This window comes from Bombus pascuorum, chromosome 11 (assembly GCF_905332965.1).
Source record: "Bombus pascuorum chromosome 11, iyBomPasc1.1, whole genome shotgun sequence".
Taxonomy (NCBI): domain Eukaryota; kingdom Metazoa; phylum Arthropoda; class Insecta; order Hymenoptera; family Apidae; genus Bombus; species Bombus pascuorum.
The window spans coordinates 8,527,853-8,547,097 of record NC_083498.1 but is presented as its reverse complement, the minus strand read 5'-3'; the positions used below and the strand labels follow the sequence as shown (position 1 = coordinate 8,547,097).

The window sequence follows — 19,245 nt, the reverse complement described above, 5'->3', positions numbered from 1 at the left end:
GTGATAGCTAATAAATCATATAATGAAGGTTAAACAACGAGAATTAAAAAGTACAGTAGTTTTCTGCTAATATTCGAACAACAGGTTTAACTGTAAAACCTTCCATACGTTATTCTTCATAATTAATCTCCATATTTTAAATAAACTTTCTTTAAAAAACAGAAAGAGAAATAAATAAAATAAAATAAAAATGATCCCTAAAGTTGAAGATCAGATTGAAGATCTATAAACTGCGACAACTAATTTCTCTCACTTTCAATCAAAATTTAATTTACCAACTTTTTTCGTTAACAACAGAATTTTTTTATTCCAAAAAAATTAACGTGCACGTGAAATTTAAAGAAATTTCGAGATCCTTTGGCGAACCATTCTCGATCGAATCCTCTTGTTCGCTTCTGGGAAGTTTATTTAACTCGATGGGAATCGAATTTAGTCGCATGCCTCCCGAACGTTTGTTTGATTCAAACCATATCGAATTCTTCCGTAATTCACGACGATCCGTTTAATGGGGAGAAAATTGAATTTCTCTGTAGTTTCTGGAAGACCAGTTTCGCTCGTACGATATCGTCCAGCTTTACCGAAATTGGGATTATTTTAACTTCATTTTTTTTTTTTTTTTTTTTTTTTTTTAGATTGTCGAATTCTTCCATTTTGGAGAACCGAGTTACTTTCCTTAGACAAGAAGAAGAATTTGAAGAAGAAGTTCCACTTAAGATCTTAATATGTTATTCATATAAATATTTACAAACGAAGATGGACGTTAGGTGGAAAAATTCGACGGCATGCGCCATTTTTGTTCAGGAAAAATGAAAAAGCCATTACATATGAATTTTCAGTTGCTTAGATAAAACACTTACCACGATGACTCGATCTTCTTGTACGATAGAGATATCTGAAAGAAGAAAAGGGAAAAGTTGTATTAATTTTTGTAAAAAAAAATAGTCAAACCATGTTAATTTACATTATTTTTATTTTTTAACAATTTTTATTCTCCACATTATTTGTCCGAGAGATTCTTCCAGGTTTCAATATCGATACTCTACTAATTTTTTTAAATTACCTCAACATCTTTTTCTTTTCAAAAGTCTGAAATATTTAATTAAAATTGTACTTTAACTGTCTTCTTATGATTTTTAATTCACGGAAGAGATTCAAACATGCGTTCGAAGAGATTGCATTCGACGTTAAACAGTGGAGAGAGAATCGTCCTCCTTTCGCGTGCCCTTTAATTCCTTATTTTGGCTAACGAAGTACACGTCGCCCAGAAACCTAATCGCTTTAACGAAGAAAAAAAGACCAACTGCAGGCTCTCAGTCGGTAAACATTTTCGTCAGGTTTCTTTGTGAAAAAGTGCCGCGTTTCCACGCGTCTGGTTTGTTCTCTTCGCGACATTGTTTACTTTAGTTTTCCAACAATTCGTTTTTGTGTTTCGTGATTCGAATGAAGAAAAGGAAGAAAGAAATTGAAGTAAAAAACGAGGAGAAATAGAGAAAAGGATAAACGGGGAAGACAGAAAAGGAAAAAAGGGCGGAGGAAAACAATAGTTTGGCGAAAGCGTCGATACGAAATTGAACAGGAAATTTCGCGGGAGAGCAACTCGGTGGTAAACGTGGCTCGTTTTACATCGAACAGGAAATCGAAGTTATCGAGTTTTCTCTCGCGGTAACAACCGTTTCGATAATCCGGCGGGCGCGGGGCACGGGGATGAAAAGGAAAGAACGAAAAAAAGAATGGGAATTCGATCGACAATAAACGCGAAACAGCTCGAATCTCGACTAACGAATTTCAATTCGCTGAAAAAACACCACGTGTGTTTAATCTGACGATTTCTGTTCCGCTTGCCAAAAAATTCCCGCAAGTCCGAGCGTGGTCGACGACAGCTCTTTGCTGAATCAAAAATCTTGAAAAATAAAATACACGGAAGTTCATAACGTGTTAGAAAAAAAAAAAAAAAGAAAAGTGTTTTTAAGCGATTTGACGTACAAATTAAATATAGGTTTGATATATAGTTTTATAACGTTAATCAACATCAAAATTGAAAAATACAGAGATGCGAGAATTTATCCGGACAGTGGACTATTACGAAGATTCAAATTTTTATCTCTATAACTTAAGGGGAGGAAATATTACTAAATGTTGTCACGAGTATTTTATTTTTGACATTCTGTAGATTTTCACATATTATGGACTGTCGCTCAAAGATTTGGAGCATCGTCTTCGAAAGAGACAAATTTTTCGTAAATTTTTTCGACGAATAAGAGTATCATCGTTAGATCGCGGATTTTTATAAACATTCACGTTTTCGAGAATGCAATGGAAAAAGTAAAATCTCTATGGAGAATTATTTTTCCTGCCAAATATTACTAGAAAGAACCTTCAACGTTTTATATGTTTCTTCATTAATATTAGTATTACAGTTTGCACTTCTCAATTTCTTCTCAATACATGAAATATCTATTTGCTTAAGAAGTCGTCGTTTTCTTATCCTAACACGTTCCAAACATTGTCCAGAAATGTGCAAATATCCATAATCTAGTAATTATTCAATAATAAATAAGAGAGAAATAAATAGGACAAAAGGTTGGTCCCACGAAAAGGTAAGAATGACGTAGGATTTGCAAAATGAATTTCATCATCGTCGGTAGAATATCAAGGATTTGGCAATGCAAAACCGACGACGGTTTACGCGCGCATCAAAAAGCCCCGAAACAAAGGCGGGGGGAGGTAGGAGGGGCACGCACGCGCGTGGAATTTGGCACAATCAATAAACGGCATTTGGCAGTGGGCGAGTTTGATTCAAAATTGCAAGACCACCGACGACGCTTCCGGTTCCTCAAACGCAAGATTTACGCGCCAGACGCCGCATAGCGCCATCATCGCCACTCTATTCTCGCCCCGAGATGATGCGCTGTTGAACGAGTTTGTCATTCCTTTGGTCACTTTTCAAATAATTATGCAACATATCATTGGCGAACTGTATTTGCTCAACGTGACTCTAATGGACGTGACGATATTCTTCTCGCGTTATGTATAGTTCTTGTTGGCGAACGTTAACCCACTGGCGAATTTCGGCATACAACAATTTTTCCATCTCCATGTTGATTAATTTTCGATACAATTAAGAACCTACCAATTAGTGCGCAGTTCCAGTATTAGGACCAACACCGAATTGCCCCAGCGCATTTCACAGATAAATAACTAAAATAAACAACTAATAGCAACAAGATGAATAAAATCAAATATACAGAACGCCGAACTCAAAGGGTTGACACAATATTCGGTCGTATAATATCATTTAAGCTCTAACATACTTCGACACGCGATATATTTGAACTTTAATATACCATTTACATTAACAAAACAATATGTAAATTATTGACACATTATGCATTACTTTACCACTCGATGCTTAATTATGTTGTAACGCTTCCTTAAGAAAAATGTGGCTGTTCACGGTGGCTCAAGTATTAAATCTTCCACGTGTTGCATAATATGGCACATATTGTTACATATATAACGATAGAAAATGGTTAGCAGGCAATCGAAGCGGCTTTTAGAATGCGTCACGTGAGTGTGACGTTTGGCAGCAGCTGTGGAAAGCAACTAGTGCGTCACACGTGTGTGACGCATGGTAGCGAAAAGGTTAAATAACGTACAAATCCGATCTTCGCTGTAAATCGTACAAAATATCCATATCCAATAAGTTGCAAATCGCATCAGCCAACTCTTGTCCTCGTCTTACCACGATCACTTACGTAAAAGTATGGCGACAGAAGGCGATTAATTAAACTTGCGCCAATTATTTCAAAGTGACTGTATGCAGCTTCCTAATGCCATAGTGCACAAAGCGTGTTCGAAGGGACCTGGTTGCTGAAATCCTTCGTTCATTCGAGCCGGCAGTCAAAGAATTGTTTCAGGGAGAAAAGGAATTGGACAGCGATGGAATAAAGACACGGCAGGCCAGACGGAATTGTTCGGGAATTACTGAGATTACTCGAGGAACCAAGGGGGTGGAACAGGCTGGCCGAGCATCTCAAACGCGAAATATCGTTGACGACGAGGTATCAAGAGCAGAGAAATTCACCTGTCCAGCGAAATTTTCATCAACGAAAACTACGAGGGAGGATGTTTGTTTAGATGTCACCATCTATACATATACTTGTTAATAGTAAGGTAGATTCATGATACACATAAAACAGGAAAGTCTTATTTCATCTTCCATATATATGCTTCATAGTGGTACATGATCTTTTAATGGTATTGCGTGATTTCCTTTGATCAAATAATGTTAATATAATGTATTTTAAGATGCAATATGAACGGGAACAACTTTCTCCACGTATAAACAATCATCTATTTAAATCGGTCGATCCAGTTAAGAAAACTTGTCATGTTAAAGTTGCAGAGATTGGCAGAACAATCCACGATATGGTGTATGCTGTTAATCCCTAATTTGATGTTTAATAACGTAAAAAAAATGGGAAAAACGTAGGGATCCATTATACAGTGTAAAGTCGATATGTTATCTATTTAATTTTCAATACACTGTGGCACAAAAATGAGCAGGTGGTAGTTGGAAACAGATATCGATGAAGTTTCGTTAAATGTACGTTTTGTCTACGCAAAAATGTCAACGTTATCTTCGATTATTTATTAAACAATTTATATATACTGTGTAGTATACTCTACAGATATACGGAAAGTGAGAGAATATATAGAACCTATTCCAGCAGATGATTGTATATTTAAAAACGATGAAAAAGGTTCATATAGACACATGGTCCGGCTGTTTGCGTTTACGAGATGTAACCAAGTTGCTGTTCCAATTTTGTGTTATCTAAATACAATTACAGAAGATGCTCCAAATGATCATTTTACATTTCAAGGCAACCCGGTAGGCGTCTTGTCATGGATCCGGTTACGCTCTCTATACTTCTTGGTGTTTCTCAAGTTTGTTGCAAAGTTTCTTCGATTCCAAACCTTAGTATTTCAACGTTTCCGATCGATCTATTTACGCTCTATTTGCAAAACTCGTTATACATATCTCATAAACGAAGACAAATACAGCATACGTTCATGCGAACCATTTTCAATATTCTTAGATGTACGATCACTTGACAAAGTGGGTCATGCTAGTGCTAGTTCGACTACGTTTCATTGGTATCTCTACTTTCGCTACCTGTTCATTTATTTTTATTTCCGATTGTATATAGTACGTGGTACGGGGCATTTGTATTGTTTGGTGATTTTTCCGAGGTGAAAAAAGAGAAGGAATAACGATGGCCATTAGTTGGTCGTAAAATTCAGAGAATACGAGAAAGTCTCGAGAGGCACAGAAGATTGTTTTTCTGTCGAATGCTGCCGGAAATGAAGAGTTCCATGGACCTCGGACTCTTTAATGCACTCAGATAAACGTGGAATGATGTAAAAAAAATATATATCGAATAGAGAAATTGTAGTTTTAACGTGAAAATAAATTTGCCCACGATTTTTCTCTCCTTTCCTTCGTTAAACACCGGTCTCGTTGAGCGCAATTAATTTCAACGAATATTTGTTGCTAGAGGAAGTCAAAATATCCATGAAGATTGATATTTTAATCTTCATCAGCAAGGAACGAATAATATGTTCTTTTTCTTCTTGAGATATAATTAATATCACATCTCTGACATCTATTTGATTTTAATTAATATAATCTAGACGAGTGTCGATCAATATCACAGGTAATTTTGAACAAAAACATCAAACTACGTAACACGTACATTTTGCATAACCGCAATAATCGTACAGTATACTAATTATTAATTACATATGTTTCAACCTAATCATTTACTAAGTCGGCAATTATCAATACGTAGGTAACGATACATTGTATCTATTAATCATTCTCGTCGAATACAATCGAGGTTTATAAAAATTCTTCCCATAAAACTCCCAGCGTCGTATTTCTCTTATACCAAACCAGTTCTCAACCAAACACGTTCAAACTTTATTTTTCTCTTGAAAAAGAGGCTACGATCGGAAAAATTCCATCTCGCTATCTTCACAATAACCTTCTGCTAATTATTCACTCGTATCTTAGCTTTCACAGTTGAAATATACTTGGTAAATTTTCCAACTCGATTTCCTCAGAAACTAGGAAATTTTACTCCGTGTCTTCGACATATTTTTTCAATCCACAAAACCCAATCTTGCCCTTAATTACGGACCACCCTGTGTACGCAAGGAACAGACGAAACTTTGCATCTAAAATCTTTGGAAGAACAGGCGAGGGAGGAAATGAGAAACGCGTCGCAAATCACGTTGCAACGTTTCCCAACGTTCGTTGCTGTTACAGGTCTGCCGATTTTTCCAACGGCGTGACAGCAGGTGGACGACAAATCATATGCAACGAACGAAGCGATCGAACGTTGCCAGGCGCGTGTAAAAATCCAGCCAGAGATAATCGAGAGTCTGGATGGGGTGGCGACCGGCCGCTTCCAGAGCCGGCAATTTTTATTCCAAGGGGCGAGCACGGTAAAATGCGATCGGGACGCCCGAGGATATTTACGCGGCAAGATGTCACAGGAAGTCGGTGTACATTTGAATTCGCCGAAGCTCCTCCGGATTTATATTGCGATTCCACGTCGCCGAAACGAAATGTCCTTCCGGAAGACCCCGGCTATCGCTTTTTAAACTGTTCGGGACGACGAGCTTGTTTGAATCGGGCTGCTTTGGATATATGGAAATGATTTTTCGTTTGTTTTGTCGAATATTTGAGAATTATTGGAATTATTAAAATTTCAATTTCACCGAGATGTCGAGAACGAAGAAATTGCGGTTCTTCGAATATTTGGAAATGATTTTTCATATGTTTAGAGCGTGTTGAAAAGCGATTCTTGTGGAAATTATTAGACCATATTGAAACGATGCCAAAGTTATTGCAATTGCAACCATTGCTTCTGATACTTTCGATTATATTAAAAAAGTTCGATATTTTAAAGAAGCGGATGGAAATGTTCAAAGGCGTAAGAAATATTAGGGTCCCTGTTGAGGATTGATTTTTTAATAGAAATGAATTTTCCCATGAATTTGAAGTATTATCTATCACGAAGATTGCCAAACTTTTTGAAATTGGATGCTTGGGAAATTGAAAGCAAAAAAAGAAAAAAAGAGTAAAGGACAGATTCTGTTCCAATAGATCTCAATTATCGTTTCGATAAATTTTTTAGAATTAGATACTTTTATCGGTTGTAAAGATCTCTGCGATAATAAACGCGCAATTAAATAATTCATCGAATAAAGAATAAAATATACGACAAAATATTGCAATTTCTTTAATGCACTTATACTTACGAATTTTTTTTCAAATATTTCGCCGAGCCTATCTGATCCTTTTCCTGAAAGTTAGAGCACAAAGTTTGATCGCACGCGAAACTTGTCATAAATTCGTCTGTCGTACTCCTAGAACGTGGCAACTTTGTACGCGATATTTTCGGCGATTTTCAGGCTGAATCGTGTAGGAATTCCACCTCCAGACTGGGTATGAGAATCACTTTCGTTGAAGAAGAATCGTCTCGAAGAAAGGAGCGAAAATATGTGGAAAGATAAAGCAACGCGGAGAATATTGCAAGCTGTACTTTAAAAAGCAGTATTTCCAGAAATAGAGAATAAAGCGACGCACCTAGTTCCTTTTTTTGAATAGCAAACGAACTACATTTTATAAAATTTACAAATAAAAATAATCTAGAACTCGTAAAATTGTAGCAATTACTCGCAGAAATATCAAGTAATATATTGTCGAATTATATGATACGATAAATAAACACGTGGACGGAAAATCCATGTGAAAATACAGATTTCAATAAATAATATTAATAAGATCGATAAAATTCGAAACTTTCTTGAACGTTAGCTTACAAGCAGCAACATTTTATTCAATATCGTACAAGCAGCTTTCTCCAACGTGTTCATTTCTCCTTTTTGCTTTAGAAATTTTAATCTCGAACAGCAACTTCAATTTTCCAAAGAACTTTGGCTGTAACGTAAACAGAAAACGCAGATAACACAACGAAAGATAAATTTTCGCCGGGAACGGGCAAGTTCTTTAATTATGATGAATAATTAATCTACATGATTAAGGAAAAGTTGGTGCACGTTTAGCTCGTAAACAATCGAAAAAATCTCGGTTATTAGTCATCGGGAAAAAGCGTGAGAGGGAAAAGTTTGAAAGTGAAGGAACTCGGTTGGGGAAGAAAGTTTCACGAGCTCTCGAGATAGAGAACCGGTGTCTGTTTCCTAGTTTCCTGCTGCTAAATGACAGACATTTTCGAGTGAATTAAACGTAGTCTCCCTTTAAATAGCAGCTTTTGCCGCGAGTTCTTCGCGCCTTGTTAAGATCTCATTTCTCACACTGAAACGTGCAAGATTATAAAAATATGTACCTACTGTATTCGTGTTAATTTCTACCTGATACAATTTTTAATTTCATTCCATTTGTTTCTATTGTACCTCGTAATTTTTATTTATTTATTCTTCGAAGTAAAATCCATTTGTTAATACTGTTTTTCAGTTGAACTGAAAATAATTTGTTACTCGATAATATCAGTATCTAAATTAATAAGAAATAAATTTCGTCGCTTCTACACTTTCCTTGCACACATAAATCTCATCCTCTCGGTTTCGACGATTTCACGACGAATAAAAATATATATAGAACCTTGCTTCATCGTCGAATTTTGATCAGACAGCATTGTATTTCAATTTAAATCACAATCACCGATACATAATGAAACGAAAGTGTACGATGAATAAACCGATACTATTTTTATCCGTATTTATACTATCTCGGTTTGCAGATATGTCATTTTATAAATCAATTTAATACATTTATCAGAAATCGGAAAAAATTGGAAATTTCCTGCCCTACGACACACCAATATCACTTGTTTATGAATGGATCGAACGTGAATAATCAGATCGAAATACGTGCGATAGATATATCGATTCGATTTATTCGCATCAAATATAATACTCAACTTTGAACGGGAAAATTTTCAAGCAAAGGGTTAAACATAGATGTTATGCGAGAAAAAATCACGTGGTTGTTAGCCGTGGAAGGAGATCCGAGGAAAAATCAACAGAAAACTCGACACAGGCATCCACGCGATCACCGACACCTCGCAGTAGTTGGTAATTCTGTTTGCACGGCAAATCTTTCCCGTTACAAGTTCGAATTCGTTTCGGAGCATGCGAATTTAGTCTCTTTGGAGGGTAAATTGCGAATTCAAAGTTTCTCGCGAGTTTCATGCCGCTTGCGCCACGGGGACAGCCCGCCACCTTCTCCGCTTAACATTTTCCACGGCTATAAAACGAGAAACCGCGTTTTCTATTTAAAGTATCGGCCCGGAAACTGTCGACTTTTTCGTTTGTTCGAAATGAAATTCCACGCGAAGAAAGATGATCGCTACATTATGGAGTTTATCGAACTTTAATACGTCGATGGTCGCAATGGCCATTTGTAACCACCCACGTTACCAAATTTCTTCGAACGATTCAAGTAAGATAAATTTCAGTTGCAGCGGGCTGAACAATTTTCAATAACGTGAATCACTTACCTAACATCGTCGAATTTTCATCTTTCACACTCTCGTTTTCGATTAAGAATTACCATAGCACTCGAGTGTTTTTGTTTGTTTTGGAGATATGCAAGAACTTTATTAACAAAAGTTGTTTAGTATAAGATTATAGTCTTCTCTATACGAAATTTTGTTCATAAAGTTGCCTCGTGCCTCCAAAAGCAACAAATTATTTAATTATTTATTTTACTGAAATACTATAATTAATTCAAATGAAAATGACTAAAATTGGAAACAAAAAATAAAATGTATCAACCTGCCACCATTTCTTCTATAATTCGATCTTCAATCACTGTTTTTACTGACTTTTTTTTACTGAAATATTATAGTTGACTCGAATAAGAATGATTAAAATTGGAAACCAAAAAAAGTACCAACTTGCCACCGTTTCTTCTATAATTCGATCTTCAATCACTGTTTTTACTGACTTTTTTTTATTGAAATATTATAGTTGACTCGAATAAGAATGACTAAAATTGGAAACCAAAAAAAGTACCAACTTGCCACCGTTTCTTCTATAATTCGATCTTCAATCACTGTTTTTACTGACTTTTTTTACTGAAATACTATAGTTAACTCGAATAAGAATGATTAAAATTGGAAACCAAAAAAAGTACCAACTTGCCACCGTTTCTTCTATAATTCGATCTTCAATCACTGTTTTTACTGACTTTTTTTACTGAAATACTATAGTTAACTCGAATAAGAATGATTAAAATTGGAAACCAAAAAAAGTACCAACTTGCCACCGTTTCTTCTATAATTCAATCTTCAATCGCAGTTTTAATAGATAAACTATAACCCGACGATTTTAATTAACGAACAACTAATATCGCATATATATACAACGAATAATAATTTCGCTGTGAAAATTCAGGATCTTTTTTCATAACCCGCCTTGCATACGCCGAGCGTTTAAAACGCGTTTTATTGAAGCGATAGATTTTCGATACGCGACTTTCCTCTCCATAGGGGAGAATGTGTATCATGCTCGCACACTTTGAAAGCGCGTTAACGTTCAGGAGGGGCTGCCTCCTTTTGTGATTTTTTTTTTTTTTTTTTCAAGCGCGTGTCTTTGTGTCGTGTGTTTCAAAGCTCCGACCATAAGCGGGGGCTTGAAACGAGGGGTTCCGACTGAAAGGTCTGATGAAATATGTCTATACATGGAGAAAGTGTTGTGCTAGAACCAAAAACATGCAGAGTGACGTAATATTTCCACGAATGTATTTTTCTTTACGTTCAATTATATTATTCTATGTTAAAAATCTTTTCTAGATCAAAGTTTCCATCCAAGAACCAAATTCCAAAGTCTCCTTTGAATATAATTCTCCGATAAGAATTCTTTATATTCGATTATATATTCTATGTTCGAAATTCCTTTCAAACTAAATTCTCTACACTCGACGTTTCCTCTGAATCTAACTCTTCGATAAGAATTCTTTATATTCGATTATGCATTCTATGTTCGAAATTTTTTTAAACTATATACTCTCCACGTTCAAGGTTTTCTTTGAATCTGATTCTTTGACAAAAATTTTGCTTTTATTTATTTCTTTACCAGTTTAGTATAAAATGGTCCTATTAATAATAAAGTCGTTAGTGACCATCGAAATCAATACGCGGTTACACGTTTACAAGAAGAAACGATATTTAGTTACACGGAATCGAGTACGTTTATCCGTCTGATAAGAAGTCAATCGCGTTACGAATACTTTCAAAACCATTCGAGTTAAACTTCATACCGGCTTCCACGTTGCAATTATTTCTTTCAAGTGAAAATTTAGGATAGTCCCGAGGAGTGTGTAGTATGGTCGTTGATAATTCGTAAAATTGACATTCAGATGGTGGTCGTTTTGTAAATTTTGTCTAGATTGCACTCTTCATATTTGAAATTTCAGCTTCTCTTGTATTTTGCGCCTTTTCAGGAAACTTATCATCATTCAGAGATAATGATTCAATATTTTTGTCCGAAAGACGAGAGAAGAAAGGGTGACACAAAGAAATAACAGAAACTTCAGTTTTCTGGGCTGTTTAAAATTGTTGCAGACAGGAATTTTAATCCAAGAAGAGTAGTTAGCATACAATATAAGTACATTATTTTGTTGATTCAATGTATATTAATATTCTTCGATCGATATTCAATTCTTCCACACTATTCATAAATTCCATACTTCCACTCGACCAATTCCTTAGTCGAGAAATATTTCTTTATTCGATATTCTTCACTCCAATCCTCTTTCTTTTGCCAATAAATATTCCTTCATATAATACTCATATAAACACTCTTTCCATGATAGCTGCAGGAACTTCAGTTTTCTGGGCTGTTTAAAATTGTTGCAGACAGGAATTTCAATCCCAGAAGAGTAGTTAGCATACAATATAAGTACATTATTTTGTTGTTTCAATATATATTAATATTCTTCGATCGATATTCAATTCTTCCATACTATTCATAAATTCCATACTTTCCATTCGACCAATTCCTTAGTCGAGAAATATTTCTTTATTCGATATTCTTCACTCCAATCCTCTTTCTTTTGCCAATAAATATTCCTTCATATAATACTCATATAAACACTCTTTCCATGATAGCTGCAGGAACTTCAGTTTTCTGGGCTGTTTAAAATTGTTGCAGACAGGAATTTTAATCCCAGAAGAGTAGTTAGCATACAATATAAGTACATTATTTTGTTGATTCAATGTACATTAATATTCTTCGATCGATATTCAATTCTTCCACACTATTCATAAATTCCATACTTTCCATTCGACCAATTCCTTAGTCGAGAAATATTTCTTTATTCGATATTCTTCACTCCAATCCTCTTTCATTTATCGAGAAGCATTTTTTCATATAATCCATACTCTTCACTTATATAAACACTCTTTCCATGATAGTTGCATGATTAAACACTTCAAATATAAACGAAGCAAGATAATCTCCGTATCTCAATAGGAAGAACATACTTTTGCCGTATCGTTGATGAGTTGGAAATCGAGACGAAGCATCCGCTTCGCTCGATCATATTGAATTTATTCGTCGTAATTATACGACTTAACAAGATCCACCGGTATCGAGATCACGGTTGCGCAATTTATTCACTTTGAAGTGCACGCAGAAACCAGTCCAATAGAGATATCGGAGCCAAGTGTTTCTCTCTCGGGTATCTGCACACCAGACAAGAATGTAGCCCATCAGGATTTGATGGTATCATGCCACGGGAAGGTCCTTGGCTTAGTATCTACGCAAGTACTTGGAATATTCAAGCATTTGGAACTCAAGCCGCGTAAAAATCGTCTTTTCAAGTGTATTCCATCGTATTCGCAAATTACACGTCGTTGTACTTGAAATTCGATTTCAGCATTTCGAAAACATTCAATTGTCTCGTTGTAATCGTCCAAGTTGGTTCGATTCCGACGACTCACTCGAATCATTTCGAGTTGTTTGGAAATTCGCAGCGAGTTAATAATTTATTGGTACGGTGACATCTTAGTGAAAAAATTCAATGTAAAATCTTATAGAAATAATAAAAAACAATTCATAGAAAAGCTTGAAAGTAACGACGAAAATGGGAATAAAGCTATCTTTGCCTGAAAATGTTAGAAACTGTGAAACCCTAAGGGAACAACAAATAGGAATAGAAATAAATAAATTAAAATTCGATATAAAGTTCATTCTTTTTACAAACATTGGCAATGAATTTCGATCATTGCCACGATGGCAGCAAGTTGAATGCAAGGTTATTCGAAAAGATTAGACTCTTTCCAAGTGCCTCTGAATAATCAAACTATTTCGAAATTCATGATATTCGACTTGCTTTGAATATTTAAACGAAGTTCAGCTTAGCTCGTTCCCCTAAACTACTTGGACACTTCCACTTTGGTTCGCGTTCAAGTCGAGAAATACGATGGCCATAGATGCGGCAAGACGAAACGTCGCTTAATAATAAATGTTACTTAGCTCCTTGTAACCTAAATTTCCTGCCATGACACATAATTTTGCGAGAACACAGGTGACACTATCTGAGATCATGATACTTAAAAAATGTATCTTTTATAAGACCGAACATTGCTACTACAGCAAGTGGAAAATTCTTCTTCCAAGAAATTTCATTGAATATTTTCGACGTTGAATAAAATATAGCGACAAAGAGATCGATGTAACTGGGAAATAGGAATAAGAATGCAACAATTTCTTTCGAATAGACCGTGGGCCTAAAGTACAAATAAATTATTGTCACTGTTATATTATTATATTTCCAATGCTGGTTCTTCGGGTAATGAAAAATTACAGAGTAATAAATTTGAATAGATAAGTACGTCGTAAAATGAGAGAAAAATATACCATGTCCTGTAGCTAGAAGTAACTTACACAAGAAACTTACACAGGTCGTTGTTACAACTTTTGCAAGATGACATATTCTCTCACATTGATTCTACTTATCTCACATTTTCCTTTCTTCCAGTAAATATAATCTATCCTTTTTTAGGAAGACGGGAATTGTTTCTCAATGCGATTAGACTGCGGAGTTTCATTTATTAAAATGCATATAACATACAAAAATATGCAAAACATGCAAAGTATAATATTTATTACAATTGTTGATGGATAAAGTAATGTAAGGAATTAAACCCTCGATACCTATAATTTCCACTGATTTGGCAAACATAAGTAAACGAACCTTTATCACTAATAACGCGAATAATAATAAATCGGAAGAAAGACGAGAAAATATTCAATTGTTCGTGCAAGTTCAAAACGCTCGACTAAATTACAATTAAAATTTTATTAACTCGCAACTATTCCAAGGAACATCAGCTCTGTCCTGAAGGAGGCCATTTAAGAGGCGAATTCGTGGAATAAACGTGTGACGACGGGGAAGGGAAGCTGAATATGGCGAAGCTGGTCTCGCGACGATAAATAAAATTCATCGGGAACACCACCGTTATCCTTTAATCGCCTCTGACCAGCGAGATAAATACTCGTTTGTCAAAGGAAATGTTACGTTAGTAGGCTAAAAGCCACTCTCAGGGATTGGCAATTAGGTAACGGGCCGCGGTAATTGATCACCACTGAAATTCCAGCTCGAGGACGGTTCTGCAGCAACGGATCGACCATCGCAATCGCTGAGATAGATTACTGACCTGGCTAAGGTGCGTCGGCGATCGATCTGACAAAGCAGATTTCGCCAAGGTGCAATAATATCGTTTTCGAGTAAATGCGGCGAGACCGAAATTGGCCAAAGCAGTTAACTAAATAATAGAATAGAATTTTCCAAGAATTTCGAGTGATTCAGATTGGCTAGCGATCATGAGGTTGTGGCCAAAAGCCATGCGTTGTATAGTATTAATAGTAGAGTTTTTTAACTGTCTCGGTTTTCGGCATGGCGGACATCTCTCACTATATCTTTGAATCTTTCGATAAATCCTTTTCGATTAATCGTCGTTTATCCGTCGTATGATCGTTGTAATTGGATCGTGAATTTCTATGGATTTGTACGTAGGAGAAAGTGTAAAGAAAATGCACGTGATATGCAAAATATATACCAGGTATGTGGAGTATAGTACTTTGTGTAATATCTAGTAGGTAAAAGAATTTTCTATCTAGGTCTCATCTTTTCGATTATGTTCGCAACAATACGAATTTGCTCGAATATCTACAGTGTAGTTATGAGGAGTATTACGCGCAATGTAATTACGGTGTATTCGTTACGAAGACAGCATTATAAAATGATAGAAACGTGTTTGAAAATGACTTTGCTTTATGCAAGGGTAATTTGTAGACTGGAGATTTTTACGCATTTGTAGGAAATCGAGAAATATCAAAATGTATAGAACGTAAAACAAAATACTCGTTAGAATAATTAAAGACTGAAATAAGATTCTATTTTAGGTTTCATTTCTTTAAGTACGTTCATAAAAATATGAATTTACGTAAACATCGCAAGTCTAGTAATTTGCAAAAAATGTAATTAATTAGAACAGATTAAATTCATCTGTATAAAGAATTGAAATAGAATTGAGATATACTCAAGATTATAAATTGATAAACAAGAACTATGATAGATATTTTCCAACGATAGCGTGTGTTCCTTTTCGTTACATGATTTTGTTACGTGATGTATCATTTGAAAGATAGTAATCTGAAGAATGTACATTCGAAGATACTATCTTTATATCAGAACGAATGTTTTTAAAAATTTCTTATCGAGACATGTAATTACATGTGATGAAATTTTACATTACCACAGTATAGACGCGACCACATGATCAATAATCTGAAAACGACCATATCATTCAGCCTATCAACCACCACAACTGATTAGTATTGAAATTTCAATTTGAGGACAGCCAACACTCGACCAGGATTATGGACGCGCGGTGAATGTTGTATTCCATAGCTGGTGCACCAGTAAGTGTATTAAACCATCTCGTATTCCATAGCTACATACCAAATACCATAATATTGTAATCACGAACATCGTTACCGTCTTCAGCTTATAAAATTTAATCTGCTCGTTGATCATTCAAATTCATATAAAACTACGATTATGATAAATTCATAAATATTTTACACTACTAACTACTTTTTCTTGCCATAAAATTAAAAGCAGTTTCGAATCGAAGAATCGAATATCTGACGATTTACATATCTGTATCTATTTCTTTTTCTTTTTTTTTTACGATTGTTATTCGTATTATTACGCTTAATTTTAATATTAAATTTAGATGGAACACAGCATAGCAGCTTATTCACATAACAATGTGTCCGAATACGAGAGTTACATAACAGAAGTCCTACTTTAACTTTAACAGGGATACGTACAGTGGGTTAAAAGGGATTCAGTTTCTTTAGTAACATATTCCACGTTAAACTATACAAGCTACACTTGAAATAATAGAAATATTCTCTATCTCTATCATTTCATACGAATCTCCCACAGGAATACCATACTTAAACAATCATTCTTAAACAATCATTCATACGTAGAATAGCCAAACTTCACGCTTAAGAGGAATTTTTAACGATTGTACCACGAAATGAACAAGTATTCTTATATATCTCTCAGATGGAAGTCTGAGATAGAAGAGTTCATAAAGAGAGAATCCTCTGCATAAAAAATCTTACACAATGACAAATTTTTTTTTGTCAGCTTCCACGTACATTTCATTTTCATAGCACAAAATGTTTGTAGTCACGTGAAAGTATCGCAAAATCATACAAAACTTAATACATTTGAAGCTAAACTGTAAATATGTAAATACTATAATCATTGTAAATAATATAATTTAACACCCCCCTCCCCTTCCCACTCATCCCCCCCCCAAATCCCTCAACGCATAAAAGTAATACACCGAGGAGTCCTGTTTTGCGGCCAAGTTTCAGGACAAAATACAACACACACAAGAATACACAAAAATCACGCACCAATGCGACTTAAACCCAAAAAAACAAAAAAATAAACGCAAAAACCGAAAATCCACGACACATATTAGACCATGGCTACGTCGTACCGACGCGTATCGATACTTTTGCCTAAACACACTATACTCAATTCATTGTTTATTGTGAATCTCAAAAATGTACAAAAAAATCAAATATTGGCTAAATAAACTATTTAAAAAAAAAAAAAAAAAAAAAAAAAACATTTGAAGCTAATTAGTTCACCAACTAACAGCATCCACGTACTTGTAAATGCTATGATAAATACGATGGTGTACAAACACCTTCTATAGCTACTGTATTTATTACATGACCATGTTCTAAATCTATTTTATTCTTGAAGAAGCTGTATCGGTATCATTCTTCTACCAAACCATTCAATTATTCTACTCAGCAAGTATTTCACGACCTCGGTATTCCCAAGACCAGAATCTACAAATACAAAACCACATCACTCGTCCACCAAACCTTTCAATTATTCTACCCAGCAAACGTTTCGCAACTTCGATATTCCCAAGGCCGGAATTTACAAATTCGGAAGCACGTCGCTCTTCCTGTAAACCCTTCGATCGCTCGATTCGTCGAACGTCCCACAAACCTCGTTATTCGCAGGACCAAAATCTACAAATTCAAAATCGCTATTTCAATACATATCAGTACTGCAGCAAACCCTCCAATCATTCCATCCATCGCAACCTCGATATGCTGAAAACCAGAACCTACAAATTCGAAACCGTATCACTGTTCCAGCAAACCCACTGATTATTCGATGCGCCAGACGTTTCGCAACCTCGTTACTCGTAAGATCAAAATCTACAAAAATTCGAGAACCATATCGCTATCCTGCCAAAGCCTGCAATTACTCACTCTACTCGCTGAACGTTTCGCAAACCTCGGTACTGCCAAGACCAGAATGTACAAATCCGAAACCATTCGACCATTGGTTGAATCTCGTATAACACGTGCATAAAACACGCGCGTTATAAAGGCAACAGAACAGAGGATCGCAGAATTGGTACGATTTCTCCGTGTTTTATTTGGGCCGGCCTCTCCGCGGCTGGTCGCACGCGAATCCGCTCGCGACGAGTTTAATACGATTCGCGAACCGACGATGGAACTATAACGCGTGATGCACAATCCAGAGGGGTATTGGCCGCGAGGCAATGGTGCATGCGGCAAGCCTGACACATATCAATCAGGCAATGGAATCCTCGGCCGCACTCACGATCCGACAATCCTCCGTCTCTCTCTCTCTCTCTCTCTCTCTCTATTCTATAGCCGACATCTCTGTGCCTTTCTCTTTCCACAACGTGCATCCTATTCGTGCATCTCTGTCTGATCTGTGTCCGACTCGCCATCCCTTCGCGTATCGACACTGACACGCGGCCGCGTGCATACCGTTATCGAGTATAGCCTGTCGTCGGCTTGGAATTTCAATGCTAATCAGCTGTGATGTCTGATTGAATGGCGGATACTATGGTCCTTGAGCGGACCATAACGTCGTGAGTCAGCGTGAGACGCGGAGAGAATCATCGGACTTCCTACCAAAACTGTCCACGTTTAATTGGTTCGTAAGAGCACTTTTCAATGACTAAAACGAACACGTGGCATATATTGTGACTGCCATTGGACAGATCTCATAAAGAAGATAAATATTCTATGTATGTTGTCGCGAGACCAATAGATTGAAATATATTGCGCTGTAACGCTTAATTAATAACAGTATCTATGTATATTATGTGATATTATTTATATAATATTTGTGTATTAGTGATATGTAACATAAACCATAGTACTTATTACTAAGTCTAAATTAATACTAATATCTAAGATATTCACATTATTGAACATTTTTGTGTTCGTCACTGTCAAACATATATGAGACGCAATTTGGAATGTTGAAGATAAGCTATCGCGAATTATGAAAGCGAAGGAGCACAAAGGAAACAGACATCTCGAGTAATTTTTCACGAATGGCGAGAAAGGAACACCGTGATTTATTCTACAGATCCAAAAATGATACTTGAAGCGCATCACGACGATTAAAGAATATATTTGATGAAAGCTACGCTAAAAATAAGTAATCGAAAATAGTGGTTCTTCAAAGTAAATTCTTCAATGTAAAAGTATGCGATACGAGAGAGTCAATAAACATGCATAATTCGATAAAAACGTACGATAGCCAGC

At 35.8% G+C, this 19,245-nt stretch overlaps 1 long non-coding RNA gene across 1 annotated transcript in view; it reads right to left on the bottom strand.

Moving 5' to 3' along the window:
* Positions 1-589: 589 nt before the first annotated feature.
* Positions 590-19,245, bottom strand: part of LOC132912334 (uncharacterized) — a 210,743-nt gene continuing 192,087 nt past the window's right edge. Inside the window, exon 4 of the long non-coding RNA XR_009659172.1 lies at positions 590-892. This is a non-coding gene — a long non-coding RNA (uncharacterized LOC132912334). The remainder of the gene's footprint in view (positions 893-19,245) is intronic.